The sequence below is a fragment of the Diceros bicornis genome, chromosome 19 (genome assembly GCF_020826845.1).
Source record: "Diceros bicornis minor isolate mBicDic1 chromosome 19, mDicBic1.mat.cur, whole genome shotgun sequence".
NCBI classification, from domain to species: Eukaryota; Metazoa; Chordata; class Mammalia; order Perissodactyla; family Rhinocerotidae; genus Diceros; species Diceros bicornis.
The window spans coordinates 24,791,852-24,809,661 of NC_080758.1; the positions used below are offsets into that span (position 1 = coordinate 24,791,852).

The 17,810-nt window shown below is 40.9% G+C and overlaps 1 protein-coding gene across 8 annotated transcripts in view; it reads left to right on the top strand.

Moving 5' to 3' along the window:
* Positions 1 to 1,189: 1,189 nt before the first annotated feature.
* NCOA6 (nuclear receptor coactivator 6) overlaps positions 1,190 to 17,810 on the top strand; it is a 103,921-nt gene continuing 87,300 nt past the window's right edge. For 6 of the 8 annotated variants that reach the window (XM_058562851.1, XM_058562856.1, XM_058562857.1 and 3 more), the window contains exon 1: positions 1,190 to 1,354. The gene's annotated coding sequence lies outside the window, so the exon portion shown is untranslated. Of the gene's footprint in view, positions 1,355 to 6,915; positions 7,021 to 17,810 lie in introns of all 8 variants that reach the window. The other 2 variants (XM_058562853.1, XM_058562855.1) reach the window with 1 other exon arrangement.

Here is a 17,810-nt window from a genome sequence, read left to right on the forward strand (position 1 = left end):
GGGATCTGAAGGCTGTTGAGTTATCTCTGACGGAGGAGAGCATTTCAGGCAGAGGGATCAGCATGTGCAAGGGTCCTGAGAAGGGAGGCAGTACAATATGTGAAGAAGATGATGGCAGTTACAGTCTAGAGAGAGTGGAAGAGGGCCCTGAGAGAAGTCTGAAGATGTGGGAAGGCAACAGTAAGATATTTATTTGGCCTTTATCTCAAGAGCAATGTGGAGCCATCAAATAGTCTTAAAGAAATGAGGGACATGATCAGATTTCTGACTTTGAAATAATACTCTGACAGCAGGATGAAGAATAGATTGCAGGGAACCAAGGAGGATGTGAAAAGGCCATGGATAGCTACTGCACCAGTCCAAGCACACAAATAAATATTTGTGGAAGGACAGGACTCCAGACTCCTTTTTGTAGATGAGACCAGTATGCCTGAGCTGTGCAGTTTACAATCCACCTGCTCATATTCTATCTTCTGTGATGCTCATAACAGATCCTTAACTCTCATTTTAGGGATGAGAAAGTTGAGGTTCAGATGCAAAAGAAAATCACAGCTATCAAGAGTGAAAGCCAGATCTGAATCCAGGCCTATATGACAGGTATCAAGCCCAGCGCTGGTGAGGGTTCCCTACATTTGGGGAGAGGGGAGGGGCCGCACTCCCTTGTTCACGCAAGAATTATTTTATTGAGCACCCACTGAACTTGCAAGCCTGACGGTAATGGGAAAAGTAGAGAGGAGCTTATAATAATAATAAAGGTTAACTATCTTTATCACCATTAACGTTATTAGACACTATGTGTCAGGCACTGTGCCAAAGGCTGTCCATGCCCTTATTTCCTCTTCGCAAGCGCTATTATTATCCCCATATTTCAGATGGGTAAACTGAGGGTTGGAGAGTTGCCTTGCCCAAGGACACTCAGCCAGAGGGCTCCTATAGGGCTGTGCAGAGCTTCCCAAGTGAGGATAGGAGCCACCGCCGATATTACAGTGCCAGGCGGCATACAGAGATCCACTGGATCCCGGCCCTAAGCACTCTGCACCCAAGTGAGCGGGCGCGCGCTCCCGGGGACGTTTGGTCACGTGACCCAGGGCCCCGCCTCTGGGTCCGCCCCGCCCCTCCCGCGCTCCCTCCCTCTCGCCCTCCCTCCCCCTCCCTCCCCGGCCCGGTCCGGCCCATCCCCCTCCCCGCCGGCTCCCCGAGGCCCTGCCGGGTCGGGCTGCGGGCGGCCGGGCGCCGACGGCCGGAGAGACGGGCGCACGCGAGGACGGACGGACGGACACACGGAGGGCCGCGGGCACGCACGGCCCCGGCCGGTGCTCCGAGGCCCGCCCGGGAGGGCTGGGGCCGCGCTCAGGTGAGGTGACGGCGACGCGGGCCCGTAAGGGGTGGGCCCACCGGGCGTCCACGGTCCCAGCCCGGCTGGCGCCGCTGGAAGGAGGTGCCGCCCGGGCCCGGCGCGGGAAAATGGCGCCGGCCGACCGTGGAGCACGGCCCCAGTGCGGGCCCGGCCCGGAGCCGCCCCGCCCGCCGCGCTCCTGTCCCCGTCGCCATGTTGGGGAGCGGGCCCGGGGCCTGCGGGCGGGGGCGCTGGAGGGAGCGGGGGCCCGGCTGGGATTGGGGAGGGTGCGGGACGCGGGGTCCGGGGCGCTGAGGGAGTGCAAGGCCGGCCGGGGTCTGCACGGGGTGGCGCTCCAGGCCCGAGGTACTGGCGGGAGCCGGACGTGGGGTCGTGGCCGGGGTCGCGGAGAAGGGACACTGGGTCCACACGGAAACGGGATCGGGGTCCGTGGGGCTGGGGGACCAGGACCGGGAGCTGTGTTAGGCTATGGGCAGTGTTAGGACCCCAGAGCAGGTAGGACCCGGAGGGGCGTGGGGTCCAAACTCAAGCTGTCAGGGCTGGGGACACTTCTTTGGTGGTGGTGGGAAGAGTGTTGGTTAGAAATTGGGCCCTTTGGGTACAGACGAGGATAGCAGATTGGGGCAGTCGTCGGAGTCGCGGGGCTGGATTGCAAGTCCGTGTAACTCCCAAGGGACTGAGGACATAGGTGCCCCGAGGATCCTCCACTCCCTGCTGGGGAGAGCAACAGGAAAAAGGAAGGCTTTGATGAGGAAGGGGGAGAAGGAGGGCTGAGGTTTGGATGAAGGAGCTGGTAGCAAAAGGGGTGCAGAGAGTGGAACTGGTTGGCAAGAAGAGAGAGAACCTCCATCAACTTAGGGAGTTTGTGTGTCTTTAAAAGGAGGGACTGGGCTGTTTGTGGGCGGTGACCCAAGGTGTCTTCCCAGGAAGGGGACAGCCCACTGTTTTAAGAGCAGGGTCACCTGGGGAGGTCATCAGAAAGGCGTTATTGAAGCTAGTAAGAATGATGAAGAGGAGTGAATATATAAAAACTACAAGGGTCTTAGGGATCCTGTAACAGTTTCAGATCATGTAGTGACTTGAGCTGAGACCTAGAAAGAAAAAGTTGACTTCTCAGGATCTTACCGATTAGTGGCAGAGGGGGTCTGCTGCCTCCTCATTCCATATACTACCTTAGAGGAATTTGTTAGTTGGGAAAAAAGTGTGAAGTCAATCATGGCAGTATAGATCAAAGAACTATTAATTAATTTTGTTTTTGTAATAAGATTGTCAGTACAAAGACTGAGGGGGATACAAAAAAGTATAGGTAACTAGCTATTTGATAATTTCTAGCCCACCTCCATTTGTGCCAAGAAATTATCTGCAGGACACTTGTGACTTCTAACTTTCTAGAGTTTTAAGAGAGGCTCCTTCTCTTCTAGGTGTTTACTACACAGCAAAGGGACACAGAAAGCCTAAAAAGATAACCGTGAACAATGGTAGAGACCTAGGATCTCTATCATGATCAAACTTTAATTGAGGTTTGATCATGATAGAGAAGAGTTCAAAGTTCATATGGGCTATGAGAGAGTTCTGAGGGAAACTATGCAAATCAGTCATGATATAGTAGTTCCTGGGCTCCCATATAATCAAAAAGGACTTTCAGCAAAAAGATTATGAGGACGTTCATAGCAATAAGATTTTCAATATACAGTATATTCAATACGTATATGCCATACATTTATACAGCAACAGGATTCATTTGTTCTGGATCTTTCTAATGCAAGAAGGCCTAACCTTGTCTGTGCCATGGGCCCCTTTAGCATCTAGTGAAGCTTATGGGCCTCTCTCAGAATTTTTTTTTTTTCCTCCCCAAAGCCCCAGTACATAGTTGTATATCATAGTTGTAGAGTTGTAGCTCTTCTGTGTGGGATGCCACTTCAGCATGGCTTGATGAGCATTGAGTAGGTCTGCGCCCAGGATCCATACTGGCGAACCCCAGGCCACCCAAGTGGAGAGCGTGAACTCAACTGCTGCACCACTGTGCAGGCCCTCTCTCAGAATATTTTTAATTGCATAAAACAAAATACACTGGATTACAAAGAAAACCAATTATGTTGAAATACAGTTACCAAAATATACAAATTTTGATATAGTAATATAGAGATACTTCTTTATCAGCACATTAAGAAATCAGATCTAGTGATGAGTCTGATAATTACAATTTTTTTATTGATGTCATAATAGTTTATAGCATTTCGAAATTTCAGTTGTACATTATTGTTTGTCAATCACCATATAAATGCACCCCTTCACCCCTTGTGCCCACCCCCAACCTGCTTCCCCCAGTAACCACCAAACTGTTCTCTCTGTCTGTGTGTTAGTTTATCTTCCACATATGAGTGAAATCATACGGTGTTTGTCTTTCTCTGTCTGGGGTATTTTGCTTAGCATTATACCCTCCAGGTCCATCCATGTTGTTGCAAATGGGATGATTTTGTCTTTTTTTTTATGGCTGAGTAGTAGTCCATTGTATATATGTACCACATCTTCTTTATCCATTCATTTGTTGATAGGTACTTGGGTTGCTTCTACGTCTTGGCTATAGTGAATAATGCTGCAATGAACATAGGGGTGCGTAAGCGTCTTTGGATTGTTGATTTCAAGTTCTTTGGATAAATACCCAGTAGTGGGATAGCTGGATCATAAGGTATTTCTATTTTTAACTTTTTGAGGAATCTCCATACTGGTTTCCATGGAGGCTGCACCAGTTTACATTCCCACCAGCAGTGAATGAGGGTTCCCTTTTCTCCGCAACATTTGTTATTTTTTGTCTTGGTGATTTTAGCCATTCTAACAGGTGTAAGGTGATGTCTTAGTGTAGTTTTGATTTGCATTTCCCTGATGATTAGTGATGTTGAACATCTTTTCATGTGTCTGTTGGCCATCTGTATATCTTCTTTGGAAAAATGTTCATATCCTCTGCCCATTTTTTTTTTTTTTTTTTTTTGTGAGGAGATCAGCCCTGAGCTAACATCCGCCAATCCTCCTCCTTTTTTGCTGAGGAAGACGGCCCTGGGCTAACATCCGTGCCTATCTTCCTCCACTTTATGTGGGACGCCGCCACAGCATGGCTTACCAAGCAGTGCGTCGGTGCGCGCCCGGGATCCGAACCAGCGAACCCCGGGCCGCCGCAGCGGAGCGCGCGCACTTAACCGCTTGCGCCACCGGGCCGGCCCCTGCCCATTTTTTGATCGGGTCGTTTGTTTTTTTGTTGTTCAGTTGTGTGAGTTCTTTATATATTATGGAGATTAACTCCTTGTCGGATATATGATAGGCAAATATTTTCTCCCAGCTGGTGGGTTATCTTTTCATTTTGATCCTGGTTTCATTTGCCTTGCAGGAGCTCTTTAGTCTGATGAAGTCCCACTTGTTTAGTTTTTCTTTTGTTTCTCTTGATAATTACAATTTTAAAGACATGATGAGGGCCGGCCCCGTGGCTTAGCGGTTAAGTGCGCGTGCTCCGCTACTTGCGGCCCGGGTTCGGATCCCGGGCACGCAGTGACGCGCCGCTTCTCTGGCCATGCTGAGGCCACGTCCCACATACAGCAACTAGAAGGATGTGCAACTATGACGTACAACTATCTACTGGGGCTTTGGGGGGAAAAAAAAAGACATGATGAGCATAAATAATATTTTAAGATATCTGCATCAACTGTAATATGATATAAAGATATCTATGATTACTGTGACAGAGTCATAGATGCTGCTAATACTAGAATGGTTTGTTGCCTACATTCATATTTGAAGAAAATGGTGACTTTCAGTTAGAATTTAGTGAAAATAAAGAGGTAATTTTTTTTTCCTATCCGAGTTTATGGACCCCCCCACCCTGAATTCTATCTGTGGACTCCTATCTATGAACCCCAGGTTAAGAAACCCTACTTCTACCACCAAGCATGTCTTCCATTCAACAGACACTTACTGTGCACTGAGACATCTACTGCATGTCAAGCATTATGCTAGGCTCTGGAGATTCAAAAGTCTTTATGGCAGGATCCTCTCACCTTGGATATTCAATCCCATGAGAGAAGTGGACATGTAAACACTGATAGTTCAAGATGGTAAATGCCAAAGGAGAGTTATCAAAGGTTGTAAAGATACAGAGGTGGCATGTCTCTGCTCTAGGAATCAGGGAAGGTTTTGTGAAGGGGCGACGCTTGAGATGTGTTCTGAAAGGTAGAGTTTGCTAGATGCAGAGTTGGAGAGAAAAGCCTTCCAGGTAAAGGCATGCATTTTCAGGGAATGTAAGTGAATGTGACTGGATCACACTGTGTGTGTGTGTGTGTCTGTGTGTAAGGGTGTAAGAGTGGTCAGAGATGAGATTGGGAAGGTGGTTTGGAATCTGGTTGTGAAGGACCTTGCTAAGGAGTTTTGACTGAATCATTAGCTGATAGGGAGGTATTCAAGGTTTTCAAGGAGTTGAGTGTATGGTGAGGTTTAATTTTTAGGAGATAAATGGATGTTCTTTGGAGAAGGGTGGACTGGAGAGCAGGGAAGAAGTAATGAGGGCCTGAACTAAGACAGAGGCTGTGAAGTATTAACAGAGTTAGAATTTTCAGGTATTGATATAACTGACATTGTGAATGGTGAGAGAGAAAGGGAATTTTTTAGATTTCTAGTTTGGGATGGTGGCTGTCAAAGAGGTTAAAAAAAGGTGAAAGGAAAATGAGGTAAGAATTGCCACAGAAAATAAGGGAGGAGATATTTTTTGGTAGAGTAATAGACTTTTGGAAACCATTGCAATGCTGTCAAGTGTGGTGTAGTTTTTGCTTAAGAAAATCGGAAGTAAGTATCAGCAGACATAAAAGGTAGTGAAAGACCTGGAAAATATTCCTAGAGTGTAGGAAAATCACCGCTATCTGTGTCAGGGATCGGCAAACTATGGCATAGGTGAAATCTGGCCTACCACCTATTCATGTAAATAAAGTTTTATTGCAACACAGGCACACTCGTTCATTTACATATTGTCTTTGGCTACTTTTTCTCTACCAATGGCAGAGGAGAGTAATTGTGACAGAGAATATATACTTCAATTACTGTCTGGCCCTTTACCAAAAACATTTGCTGATCGATGATCTATGTATCCAAATGTTCGATCTTCAGCTTCTGATTTGCCATCCAGTTCTGATACGATGGAGAATAATCATTTTGGCTCTGTCCTTCTGGCTGGATCCCCCATGCTCTGTGTACCTGCAACATGACAGGCCCCTGAATATTTTATATTGGTCAGTGATGCCAATGTTTCCTGTTCTGGGGCCTGCTATATGGCACCTGTGGTAACGCCAGATTTTCACAGCTTAGACCATGCTGGGGCTTGTTTTGCCATTTTTCTATTGGGTTGTTTTTTTCAAAAGATTTCTTTATTTTCTGATTATTAATCCATTGTTGATTATACGTATTACAGATATCATTTCCCATTTTGTTGCTAATCTTTTTAATTTCTTTAAGTTGTCTTCTGTTAAAACGAGGTTTTGGATTTTAATAAAGTCAAATTTATCCGTCTTTTCCTCCCCTAGGATTTTGAAGTTATTCTTCATATTATCTTCTTGAATCTCTACTGCTTTGCCTTTGATGTTTAGATCTCTAATCGATCTGGAATTGACTCTTGTGTGTGGTGTGAGGTAGGGTCCAGTTTTATTTTTTCCTATATATGATTAATTATCACAGCACCATTTGTTGAATGGTATTTGTTTTCAAATTGTGAGCTCTTTCTCCTGGAGTCTGTCTGAGGTCCTAATTCCAGCTCTGCTGCTTGCTAATTGTGTGACCTTGGACAAGTTGCATAGCCTCTTTGTGCCTCAGTTTCCTCATCTTTAAGATAAGGATAATAGTATTTATCTCGTAGAATTGTTGTGAGGATTAAGTGAGTTAATTCATATAACATGAGTAGAACAGTGTGGCACCTAGAAAATGCTTAATGATATTAGGTGTTATTTAGCGCTATTGTACATTTCTGATTCTCAGCACCAGGCACAGAAGAGAGGCTCAATATGCTCGACACAATTGTAGAATTAATTTGGTTTTCAGGTCAAAATGGAATGGCTGAAAGCTAGGCTTAGTGTTGCAGGAGATGCTTCCAAGTTGCTGCTTTTAGTTTTAGTTGCTGCCTTAGACTGTCTGCTGGAATGGAACTCCTCCCACCCCATCACTTCTTTTGCAGAGAACTTCTGTAGCAGAGGATGCAAACTGGCAGCCTATAGTCAGATTTGACCTGCAGACACGTTTTGTTTGGCTAGTACAATATTTTTAATGTCTTAAAAATTTACACAAATTTCTGAGTTTCTGACTTACCATGAAAAATTGGAAGATCTGTCACCACCAAGCCCATATTCTCTCATAGCAGTACAATAAAAGCTAAAGCTTTTAGGTGGGCTGTTGTTTCCTAGTTCTCTGCATGGTTCTCACTACTCTCTTGCTTTGCTCATTTACTTTTATTGCCCTATAGGTGTTTGATTTTCTGGTTCTTACTTTGCTGAGGTTTTAAATATTCTCTCTCCTAAACCAATACATGACATATTGGGATAGGGTCAGGATGGCCAGAAATTGGCAGATGAGTTTGTGGGCAGGTAAAAACTAAAATCTGTTTCTAAGGCTGAGTCATACTTGATCCTAAGGAATAAAATGATAACTGAAATTAAAAATGCGATGAAATTCAGTTGAAATCGCTGAATATTTAGGCATCTACTATATGCTGGGACATTAGAAGTTACCATATTGGTGATAGAAAAGAAAACTAGCTGGCCGGCTTTTTGAAATACTACAGAAGTGATCTTTTTATTTGTGATTTAAAGCTGTTCTCCAAGAGAGCGGTTGAGAGAGAGGAAATATAGGAATTCATTCATTTATCCAACATTTATTGGGCCCTACTATGTGCATTGGGCTAGAACTCTGCAGGATACAAAGATGAATTTAGCTAGGGCTTAAGTGTCATGTGGGGTGTATGTACTGTGTGATGGAGCTGAGATATCAGAGTATGGTACCTGAAAGAGGTGGCCTTTGAGCAGGGCTGCCAAGAATGGTTAGGATCTTTTTTGTGTGTGTGTGAGGAAGATCAGCCCTGAGCTAACATCCAGGCTAATCCTCCTCTTTTTGCTGAGGAAGACCGGCTCTGAGCTAACATCTATTGCCAATCCTCCTCCTTTTTTTCCCCAAAGCCCCAGTAGATAGTTGTATGTCATAGTTGCACATCCTTCTAGTTGCTGTATGTGGGATACGGCCTCAGCACGGCCAGAGAAGCAGTGCGCCGCTGCACGCTCGGGATCCGAACCCGGGCCGCCAGTAGCAGAGCGCGTGCACTTAACTGCTAAGCCATGGGGCCAGCCCGGTTAGGATCTTAATACTTGGAGATGAGGGGGTATTTTCCAGGCTGAGTGAAAGCATGATTGTAGAGATGAGTATTTAGGAGGTAGTAAAGAGTCCATTTTGGCTGGAAAACAGGATTGTTACAAGGCTCTTGTTGGAGTTAAGGCTAGAAATAGAGATTGAACAACAACAGCAATAATAATAATAATAATAGTAGCTCACATTTTTTGCATGCATACTATTTGCCAGGTAATGTGCCAGGTGTTTTATAAGTAGTATTTCGTTTAATCCTCACAACTACCCTGTGAGATAGGCACTGTTTTTTATCTCTTTTTATAGATAAAGAAACTGAGGAATAGAGCTAACAATTGATGGAGAAAGAATTTGAGTCCAAGCAGTCTAATTCCAAAGCCTATGTTCTTAGTCTGTGCATACTATGCACCTGAATCATGGAAGGCTTTGAATTCTTTTTATTTCCAAGCTGGGAAGTTTAGACTTGATTGACTAAGTAATAGGGAGTGATCAAAAGTTTTTAGCCACATGGTGACATAATGAAAGCTATACATTAGGAAAGTAAGCCTGGTCATGAAGTGTAAGAACAGCATGCGGAGAGAGGAGAGACATAGAGCTAGTTTACTCTCTCCCTCCTCACTATATTGGGTGTTTCTTGAGGCCTAGGCCTGTGTCTCTGTCGTTTTCTTCTTCCCTTTGGCTCCAATTGTGTTGTCTACCTATTGTGTTGTCTGGCACATTTATTTATTTAAAAAAATTTTGTTCTTTTTTTACCTCACCTTATTCTAAAAAGGACTTAGGTGGCTGCCTAGGAGCTCAGTAAACATTTGCTGAGTTAATTAATAAATGATTAGAGGTGTGTATATAAAGGGAATACTATAGCTTTGTTGGAGGAAGTAATGCAGCCCTAGAATTTGGTAATAAGCTATAATTTATATATAAACCCTATAAAGCAAAAGACCAGAATCACATCTTTTTTGTTTTTTTTGTGAGGAAGATCAGCCCTGAGCTAACATCCATGCCAAGCCTCCTCTTTTTGCTGAGGAAGACCAGCCCTGAGCTAACATCTATTGCTAATCCTCCTCCTTTTTTTTTCCCCTTTTTCTCCCCAAAGCCCTAGTAGATAGTTGTATGTCATAGTTGCACATCCTTCTAGTTGCTGTGTGTGGAACGCTGGCTTAGCACGGCCGGACAAGCAGTGCGTCCGTGCGCGCCCGGGATCCGAACCTGGGCCGCCAGTAGCTGAGTGCACGCACTTAACCGCTAAGCCACAGTGCCGGCCCCCACATCTTTATCTTGTGAAGAATTGTATATTTTATGTCAGTAAGAATATTAATAATCAGTTAATATTAACTAAGTTAAAAAGCCGAACTCATAGAAAGAGAGACTAGATTGGTGGTTGCCAGGCTCTGGGAGGTAGGGGAAATGGGGAAATGTTGGTCAGAGGGTATAAACTTCCAGTTATAAGATGAATAAGTTCTGGGGTTCTAATGTACAGCATGGTGACTAGTTAACAATATTGTATTATATACTTGAAAGTTGCTAAGAGTAGATCTTAAATGTTCTTACCTCACACACACAAAAATGGTAATTATGTGAGGATGTATGTGTTAACTAACCTTATTGTGGTAATCATTTTGCAATATATATGTGTATCCATCTTGTTGTACACCTAAACTTACACAATGTTATATGCCAATTATATCTTAATAAAGCTGGAAAAAAACTATGTCAGTTAATAATATTAATGAACACCAAATTGAGAGGATGTTCATACTTTAAATAGATATTTAGGTTTGTATTTAGCATTAACCAGCTGCAAACTCAGGGCACACACAAAGAGGCAACAAATGTTCACATTAACCAGCTCCTTTGCTAATATTGAACCTGTTGAGTATTGGTTCCATAGTACTATTTATGTACATTTTCTAAAGACCAGACAGCAGCAGTCTCCTATAGGAAGAAATAGTTGCAAATTTGTGAATCAGGTTCCTGTTTTGGATTTTACTGAGGGAAATTGTTCATTAGGTTAAGTCTGTTACCATCATTTTCAATGTTGTATGGAAATAAGGCTGTGTCCTTTCTATAAAATATAGACAAAAAATTCAAACACTTGTAGACATTCAAAGACACTGTGGTTAACTACCAAATACCATTAAAGTGGGAAGATTTTTAGGTAAACAAGGATCTGACTACACTTAGTAAGAGACAGATCAATAGACCCTAAATAATGGATTTGTTAGATAAACGTTCTTTCCCATTGTGGATATTAGTTAACAGCAGTACTGTATGTGCATATACACACATGCAAATATGAATGTGAAATATATTGATTTAACTAGTATGAGTAAATTTGAATCTAGGAATGCTTCCTGAAGAAAATGAGCCTTCATCTGAGTTTTTTTAGGTTATGAGTAACTCTTCAGTGGATGAGGAGATGACTCATTCAAAAGCATTGAGGGACCGGCCCGGTGGTGTAGCGGTTAAGTGCGCGCGCTCTGCTGCTGGCGGCCCGCGTTCGGATCCCGGGCGCGCACCGACGTATCGCTTGTCAGGCCATGCTGTGGCGGTGTCCCATATAAAGTGGAGGAAGATGAGCATGGATGTTAGCCCAGGGCCAGTCTTCCTCAGCAAAAAGAGAAGGATTGGCATGGACATTAGCTCAGGGCTGACCTTCCTCACAAAAAGACAAAAAAAAAAGCATTGAGATCAGAATAAATAAGTATGGAGAGAAATTTGATTATTATAGTCAGTATATGTTGACTGCCTGCCAATGTTGAGAGGTGTATACAGTTGATGAGTAATTAGTTTCTGCCTTTCAGGAAACTAATTCATCTGGGGAAGTGATGTGAACATAAATAAAAAGAGGGTAAGGTATGTTTTAAATAAGATAGTTAAGTGCTATGGGAATTCAGGAGAGAGAGAGAGATCACTTCCACTTGAAGGATCAGGGAGGACTTCATGGAAAATATGGTGTATTACTTTCCTAGGGCTGCTGTAACAAACTACCACAAACTGGGTGACTTAAAACAAAAATTTATTCTCTCACAGTTCTTGAGTCTAGAACCTGAGTTTGAGGTGTCAGCAGGGCTATGTTCCCTCTAAGACTTTGGGTAGAATCCTTCCTTGCCTCTTCCTAGCTTCCACCAATTCTTGGCATTTCTTGGTTTGCAGCTGCATCACTCCAGTCTCTGCCTCTGTTGTCACAAAGCATTCTTCCTGTGTGTCTCAGTGTCCAAATTTCCCTCTTCTTCTGACACCAGTCGTGTTGGATTAAGGGCCTTCCCTACTCCGGTATGACCTCATCTTAGCTAATTACATCTGCAGTGACCCTATTTCAAAGCAGGTCACATTCTGTGGTACAGGGGGTTAAGACTTTAACATAGCTCTTTGGGGGACACAATTCAACTCATAACAGGTGACGTGATACAGAGGTATTGAATTAAAATTTACAAAATAAAAGGAAAGATAAGATTGCAACGAGTTGAGTTGGGAAAAGAACCAAGGGAATGATGGGCATAAGGAAAGCATAAGGAATATTTAGGAAATGACATAGTGAGAAGTCTAGTTTGCTGGCATGCTGAGGAGTTGTGGGGAGATAAAGCCATAGTAGTTTGTTGGGGCCCTACATGCCAGATCCAGGAATTTGAATGTTACTGAGTGTGTAGCATGTGGGAGCAGGATGGCACTGCAGAATTTTGAAATGGTGGATAACTGATTCAAGCTTTAGATAACTAATTCAAGCTTCAGGGAGATTCTGTGATTAGTTGATCACGGATAAGTAGACACCCCAAAGAAAAACAGACGGTCGGTGATTTAACACACCCAGCTTCCCTCATTTGCCTATGCCAGCAGCTTTTCACCAAGACAGTCAAGGCATCCATCTTGCATAAAAAAAACAAAACAACAAAAACTCCACAACAACAAACTTGGTGGGTTTTATTAGCTTCCTGGTCAGTCGTCTGTGGGCGTTGAGATACAGCAGCTTTTTAGAATCTCTGTTCCAAAGCCTCTCCATGGATTTCAGTAGTAATAATCATATTGCTCTTCATTTTCTTTCAAACCTTTCTTAAAAATCACCTCTTTTCCATCCTATTTTTTACCTCTTGGTTTTTGTCTGAACTCTTTTCAGTTTTTCCGTATCTTTTTAAAACATCTGACTAATGGAAAGAATTGAGGAAGGTTGTATACTGTTCAAGCCAATGATACATTGTTTTTCTGTGTCCTCTTAATGATAGTTATGTTGACTTTTGTCCACAATAGGAATGTATTCAAATTGTGAATACTCATTCAAATTGTGGTCAATGGAAGTCCTCAGGTGCTTTTCCTTATTTGTACCTAGGCAGTTCTTCCTCATTCTATATTTGCATTGTTCATATTTTCTCTAAGAGCATGTGTCCTCATGAAAAGTTTTAAATTGTATTTAAACGTTACAGAGAAATAAACACCTGACTTCCTAGTCATTATCATATGCTTATAATCTTTACAATTTTAATTTGTATAGTTTTTATAGCCTTTTCATTTGGCAATATGTTGATGCACTTTTCCACTTGTCTATATAGTTATCATTTTTAAGGGATGCATAATAACCAAAGTTTAAATACTCTCTGGTATTTGGCATTTGGGTGATTTCCAGTTTGTTTTTATTTTTGGTTCTCAATTCTAAATTATACTGCTGTAACATCTTTTTATAATTTTTTTCCCCCAATTTTTTCTTAGAATATATTCCCTAAAATGATTCAGTTAGGTCTAAGAGTATCAGTTTTTAGCCATGTTGTGTTTTTATAACAACTACCAGTTTATATTGCCACTAGCCAGTAGTTAATATTGGATTTTATAATTTTTTTCTTCCAGTATAATAGTAGTACCTCACAGTTTTATGGAATTTTTGATATTTTAAATGTTTTATTATGAAAAATTTCGAACATACAAAAAAAATTCCCCAGAAACAGTACAATGAACACCCTTATGCCCACCATCTATATACAACATGTTGCCATATGCTTAGTAATATTATGTTAAACCTTTTTAAAATAAAGACATCATGATACTATGCGTTTAAATACTTTTAACATGCATCTCTTACACATAAGGACATTCTCCTTTATAATCACAATATCATTATCACTCCTGACAAAATTATCAGTAATTCCTTGATATTATCTAACGTTAAGTGGTATGTGTAAGTTTTTCCAGTTGTCTCCAAGATGACTTTTATAGCTGACTTGTTTGAAGTGGAATCAAATTAAGGACCATGCATTGTGTTTGCACGTTATTATTTTTGTAGTCTTTTTAACCTGGAGCAATTTCCATTTCTTGTCTGCTCCCTCACCATTTTTTTTCATGGCATTGATTTGTTTAAACCAGAGCAATTTTCTTGTTGAATGTCCCACATTCTGGAGTTATCTGATTATTTTATTCCTTGTATTTCCCTAAACTAGAAGGTTTAAGGACTTGATTAGATTCTGAAGAATTAGATTCTAAAGGCTTGATTAGATTGTAGTTAAACATTTTGGCAAGAATACTTATTCTTCACATTGCGTCGTATCATGAGGTACATAAATGTCTGGTTGTCTCAATATTAATGATAACTTCAATCACAGGGTTAAGATTATGACTGCCAGATTTCTCCATAGTGAAGATGCATTTTTTTTGTGTGACTAGCAAATATGTTTTTTATTTTTGTCAGTGATGAGCATTTTTTCAATCTTGTTTGAACTAATTTTCATATCGTTTGACCATTTGTTCAGTGTAAATTTGATATTTTCCCTTTAAGTTTGTACTATGCATTTAAAAATATTAAGTGTAACAAAGAATGGTGCATTGTTATAAACGACAAATTTCACTTTCAAAATATAGCTAAAATCAAATATAATTTAACCAAAAAACAGATACGGATTGCAAGTATATAACAGGGGGCATTTCTTTGACAGGATTTTGTGATGAGTTGTGTTTGCTTTTTTTTTTTTTTTTTTTTTGTGGTGAGGAAGATGAGCCCTGAGCTAACATCCATGCCAATCTCCCTCTTTTTTAGCTGAGGAAGACTGGCCCTGGGCTAACATCTGTGCCCATCTTCCTCCACTTTATATGGGATGCCACCACAGCATGGCCTGACAAGCGGTGCATCGGTGTGCGCCCGGGATCCGAACCCGGGCCGCCAGCAGCCAAGCGCGCACACTTAACCGCTAAGCCACGGGGCCGGCCCCCGTGTTTGCTTTTTAAAAAACCATTCTAAGCAGACAAGCCTAAAAAACATAAAGCACTTGAATCAAAAACTTCTTTTATTTTTCTTTTTGAAGTAGAGGTAAATCTTGAATTCATAGAAGTTGTTTTACATACCCACACAAAAAGCACCCAGAATTTATTTTTATTCCTTGTCCTCTGAGTGTTTCATTTGGCTGTGTTTTATACACCAGTTCTTTATTAATTTTAAATAACATTTTTTTCTGTCATTCCTATTGTAGACTTTTTTCTTATTCCATTTCTTTTCTGTTATGTTGTACTCAAATAGGATTTTCCTTTCAAACCACAAAGGCAGTATAGACTAATTGAAATAAGCTGACCATCATTTGAGGTGCATGAAGAAAAAGCCAACTATCTCCTCGTCTCCAGTTCCTATCCTCCAGGCTACCCAAGTGTAACAGCCTAGTGTGATTTTTCCATATTTTTCTCTGTGCTCTTAGAAACACAGATATACATACTGATTCACTTTCTCTTTTATTTTATAAGATTATCATGATGCCATACACATTATTCTACAACTTCTATTTTTTTACTTTATAGGATATCATATATTTTCTTCTTTATCATTAAACATATATCTAATTCAATTTTTTTCTAGCTGCATAATATTCCATTCACATAGGTTTTTCTCAGTGGGCATTCAGGTTGTTTCTGATTTTTTCCCCATTACAAACAGTAGACATCCTTGTGCATATACCTTTAAGAAATGGAGCTTTTACTTCTGTAGGATAAATTCCCAAATGGGGGTTAAAAGATAAGCTTATTTCAGTATTATGAGCTGCTGTGTTATTTTCCGTAAAGGTTGTTGCAATTCTTATTCCCACTGAAAGTGGGAAAGTGTTTTCTTATTCTAATTTTCATTTCCCTGACCGTTAATAAGTTGCACGCATTCATCAAACATTTGCATTCCCTGATTGCAAATCAATGTTTCCAATCCTTTGCTTATTTTTATCTTGGGTTGTTAATTTTTTATTTTTGAATCGGTTTGTAGGTGCTTTTGTGTATTTGGGATATTAACCCCTTTTTTGTCACATGGTGCAAATATATTATCCCAGACTGTCATTTGGCTTTTGACTTTGTGGTTTCTTTTGACGTATAGACTCTTTTAATTTTGTGTGTGTGTGTGTGAGGAAGATCAGCCTGAGCTAACATCCATGCCAGTCCTCTTTTTGCTGAGGAAGACCGGCCCTGAGCTAACATCTATTGCCAATCCTCCTCCTTTTTTTTTCCCTTTTTCTCCCCAAAGCCCCAGTAGATAGTTGTATGTCATAGTTGCACATCCTGCTAGTTGCTGTATGTGGGACGCTGCCTCAGCACGGCCTGACAAGCGGCACATCAGTGCGCGCCCGAGATCTGATCCCGGGCCGCCAGGAGTGGAGCGTGCGCACTTAACCGCTAAGCCACGGGGCGGCCCCCTAGACTATTTTAATTTTTATCTAACCATGTCTGTCAGTCTTTTTCTTTATGACTTCTGGGTTCATGTCTTGCTCATCACCACCCTTGAAGTTAATAATTCTTCTAGATTTTATTTCTATATTTTGTTTTACTGTTATTCATTTTAAACTTAATTTTTTTTCTCTTTTTTTTTGCACTTTGGGCAGAGATTTATTTCTTTGTTTTTTAGTGTAAGTGAACATGTTTATCTTGTCATTGAATTTCCTCTTCTGATCAAAAAATTATCTCTTCATTGGGGATAAACATAGTATTAGATTTTCTAGTTTTTAAATAATCTCTTTTGAACTTTGAAGAAAAGTTTTTTAGTTGTTTCAAGTAATTTCGAATGCTATACCTGTGTTTGAATACATTAGTGTAGTCACCTAATACAGTTCTGTCTGCAGGTTTGCTAAATGTATTCATCTGCATCGTTGATAATGATGAATGGTAGCTACAGAACTTGAAAGCTGGTCTTAGGACTTCAGTGTTTCATTTGAAAAGTGACAATTATAAGGGCATAAAGAAAAAAAAACCTGCCAACACTGTCATTATTAAGACCATGCAGAAGAAGAAACACTGGCAGACTCTTAGAATGATGATCTAAGGACTTCTTTAACTTAGAGCCCAGATCTCATGATTTAACTCTTTTTAGAAACTTAATAGAGGAAGAAAGCCATTCTTCTTTAAAGTTGTCTTCCATCATTGTCTTATTGCAAGACAACATTCATTATCATTATATAACATACTTTTCTAGTGCTTTTAAAATGAAGTCTTTAATTTGTAAAGAAGTGTCACATATGAAATGAAAGACTTCCCTAATACTAGGAAGCTTTGAACAAATTATTCACTGGGGACTTAATTTTTTGTCTGTTCTGTATGAGGGTATTCGACCAGATGATTGCCAGGGGCTCTAGTTCTTACTCTACTCAGATTCTCATCGTTATTTTTAGGGAATTTTTATTGGTTCCCAGATTGTAGGATTTGGTTAGCTTTTCAATGTCGTTTGTATATTTAGAGCGTGGATTAAAAGATTGGTACTCCAAACCTGTGTTGCTTTTTGACTGTAGCTTGTTTATGATGGAAAGAACACGGTGGTGTTCATAATTAGAACATGATGTATAAAGTAGTTTTTCTCTAAATTTTACTTTATCCATCTACTGTCATAACTGACAAGATGGGAAAAATCTCATTGAGCCTCTGACTCTGTTGGTTTATAATATGCTAGATTAAATTATTAACTATGTATATCTATGTTAGGATGAGTAGTTTTAAGAATCTCAAATTTCATATTTCACTAATTCATCTTTGTTTCTCATACTAAAATGTCAGGGTTGAAATTTAAAAGTTAATGTTAATATTCTCTGGTGTCTTAAATTGTCTGATATCTCCACCAAGAGCAAACCAGGGTTGTTACAGTATT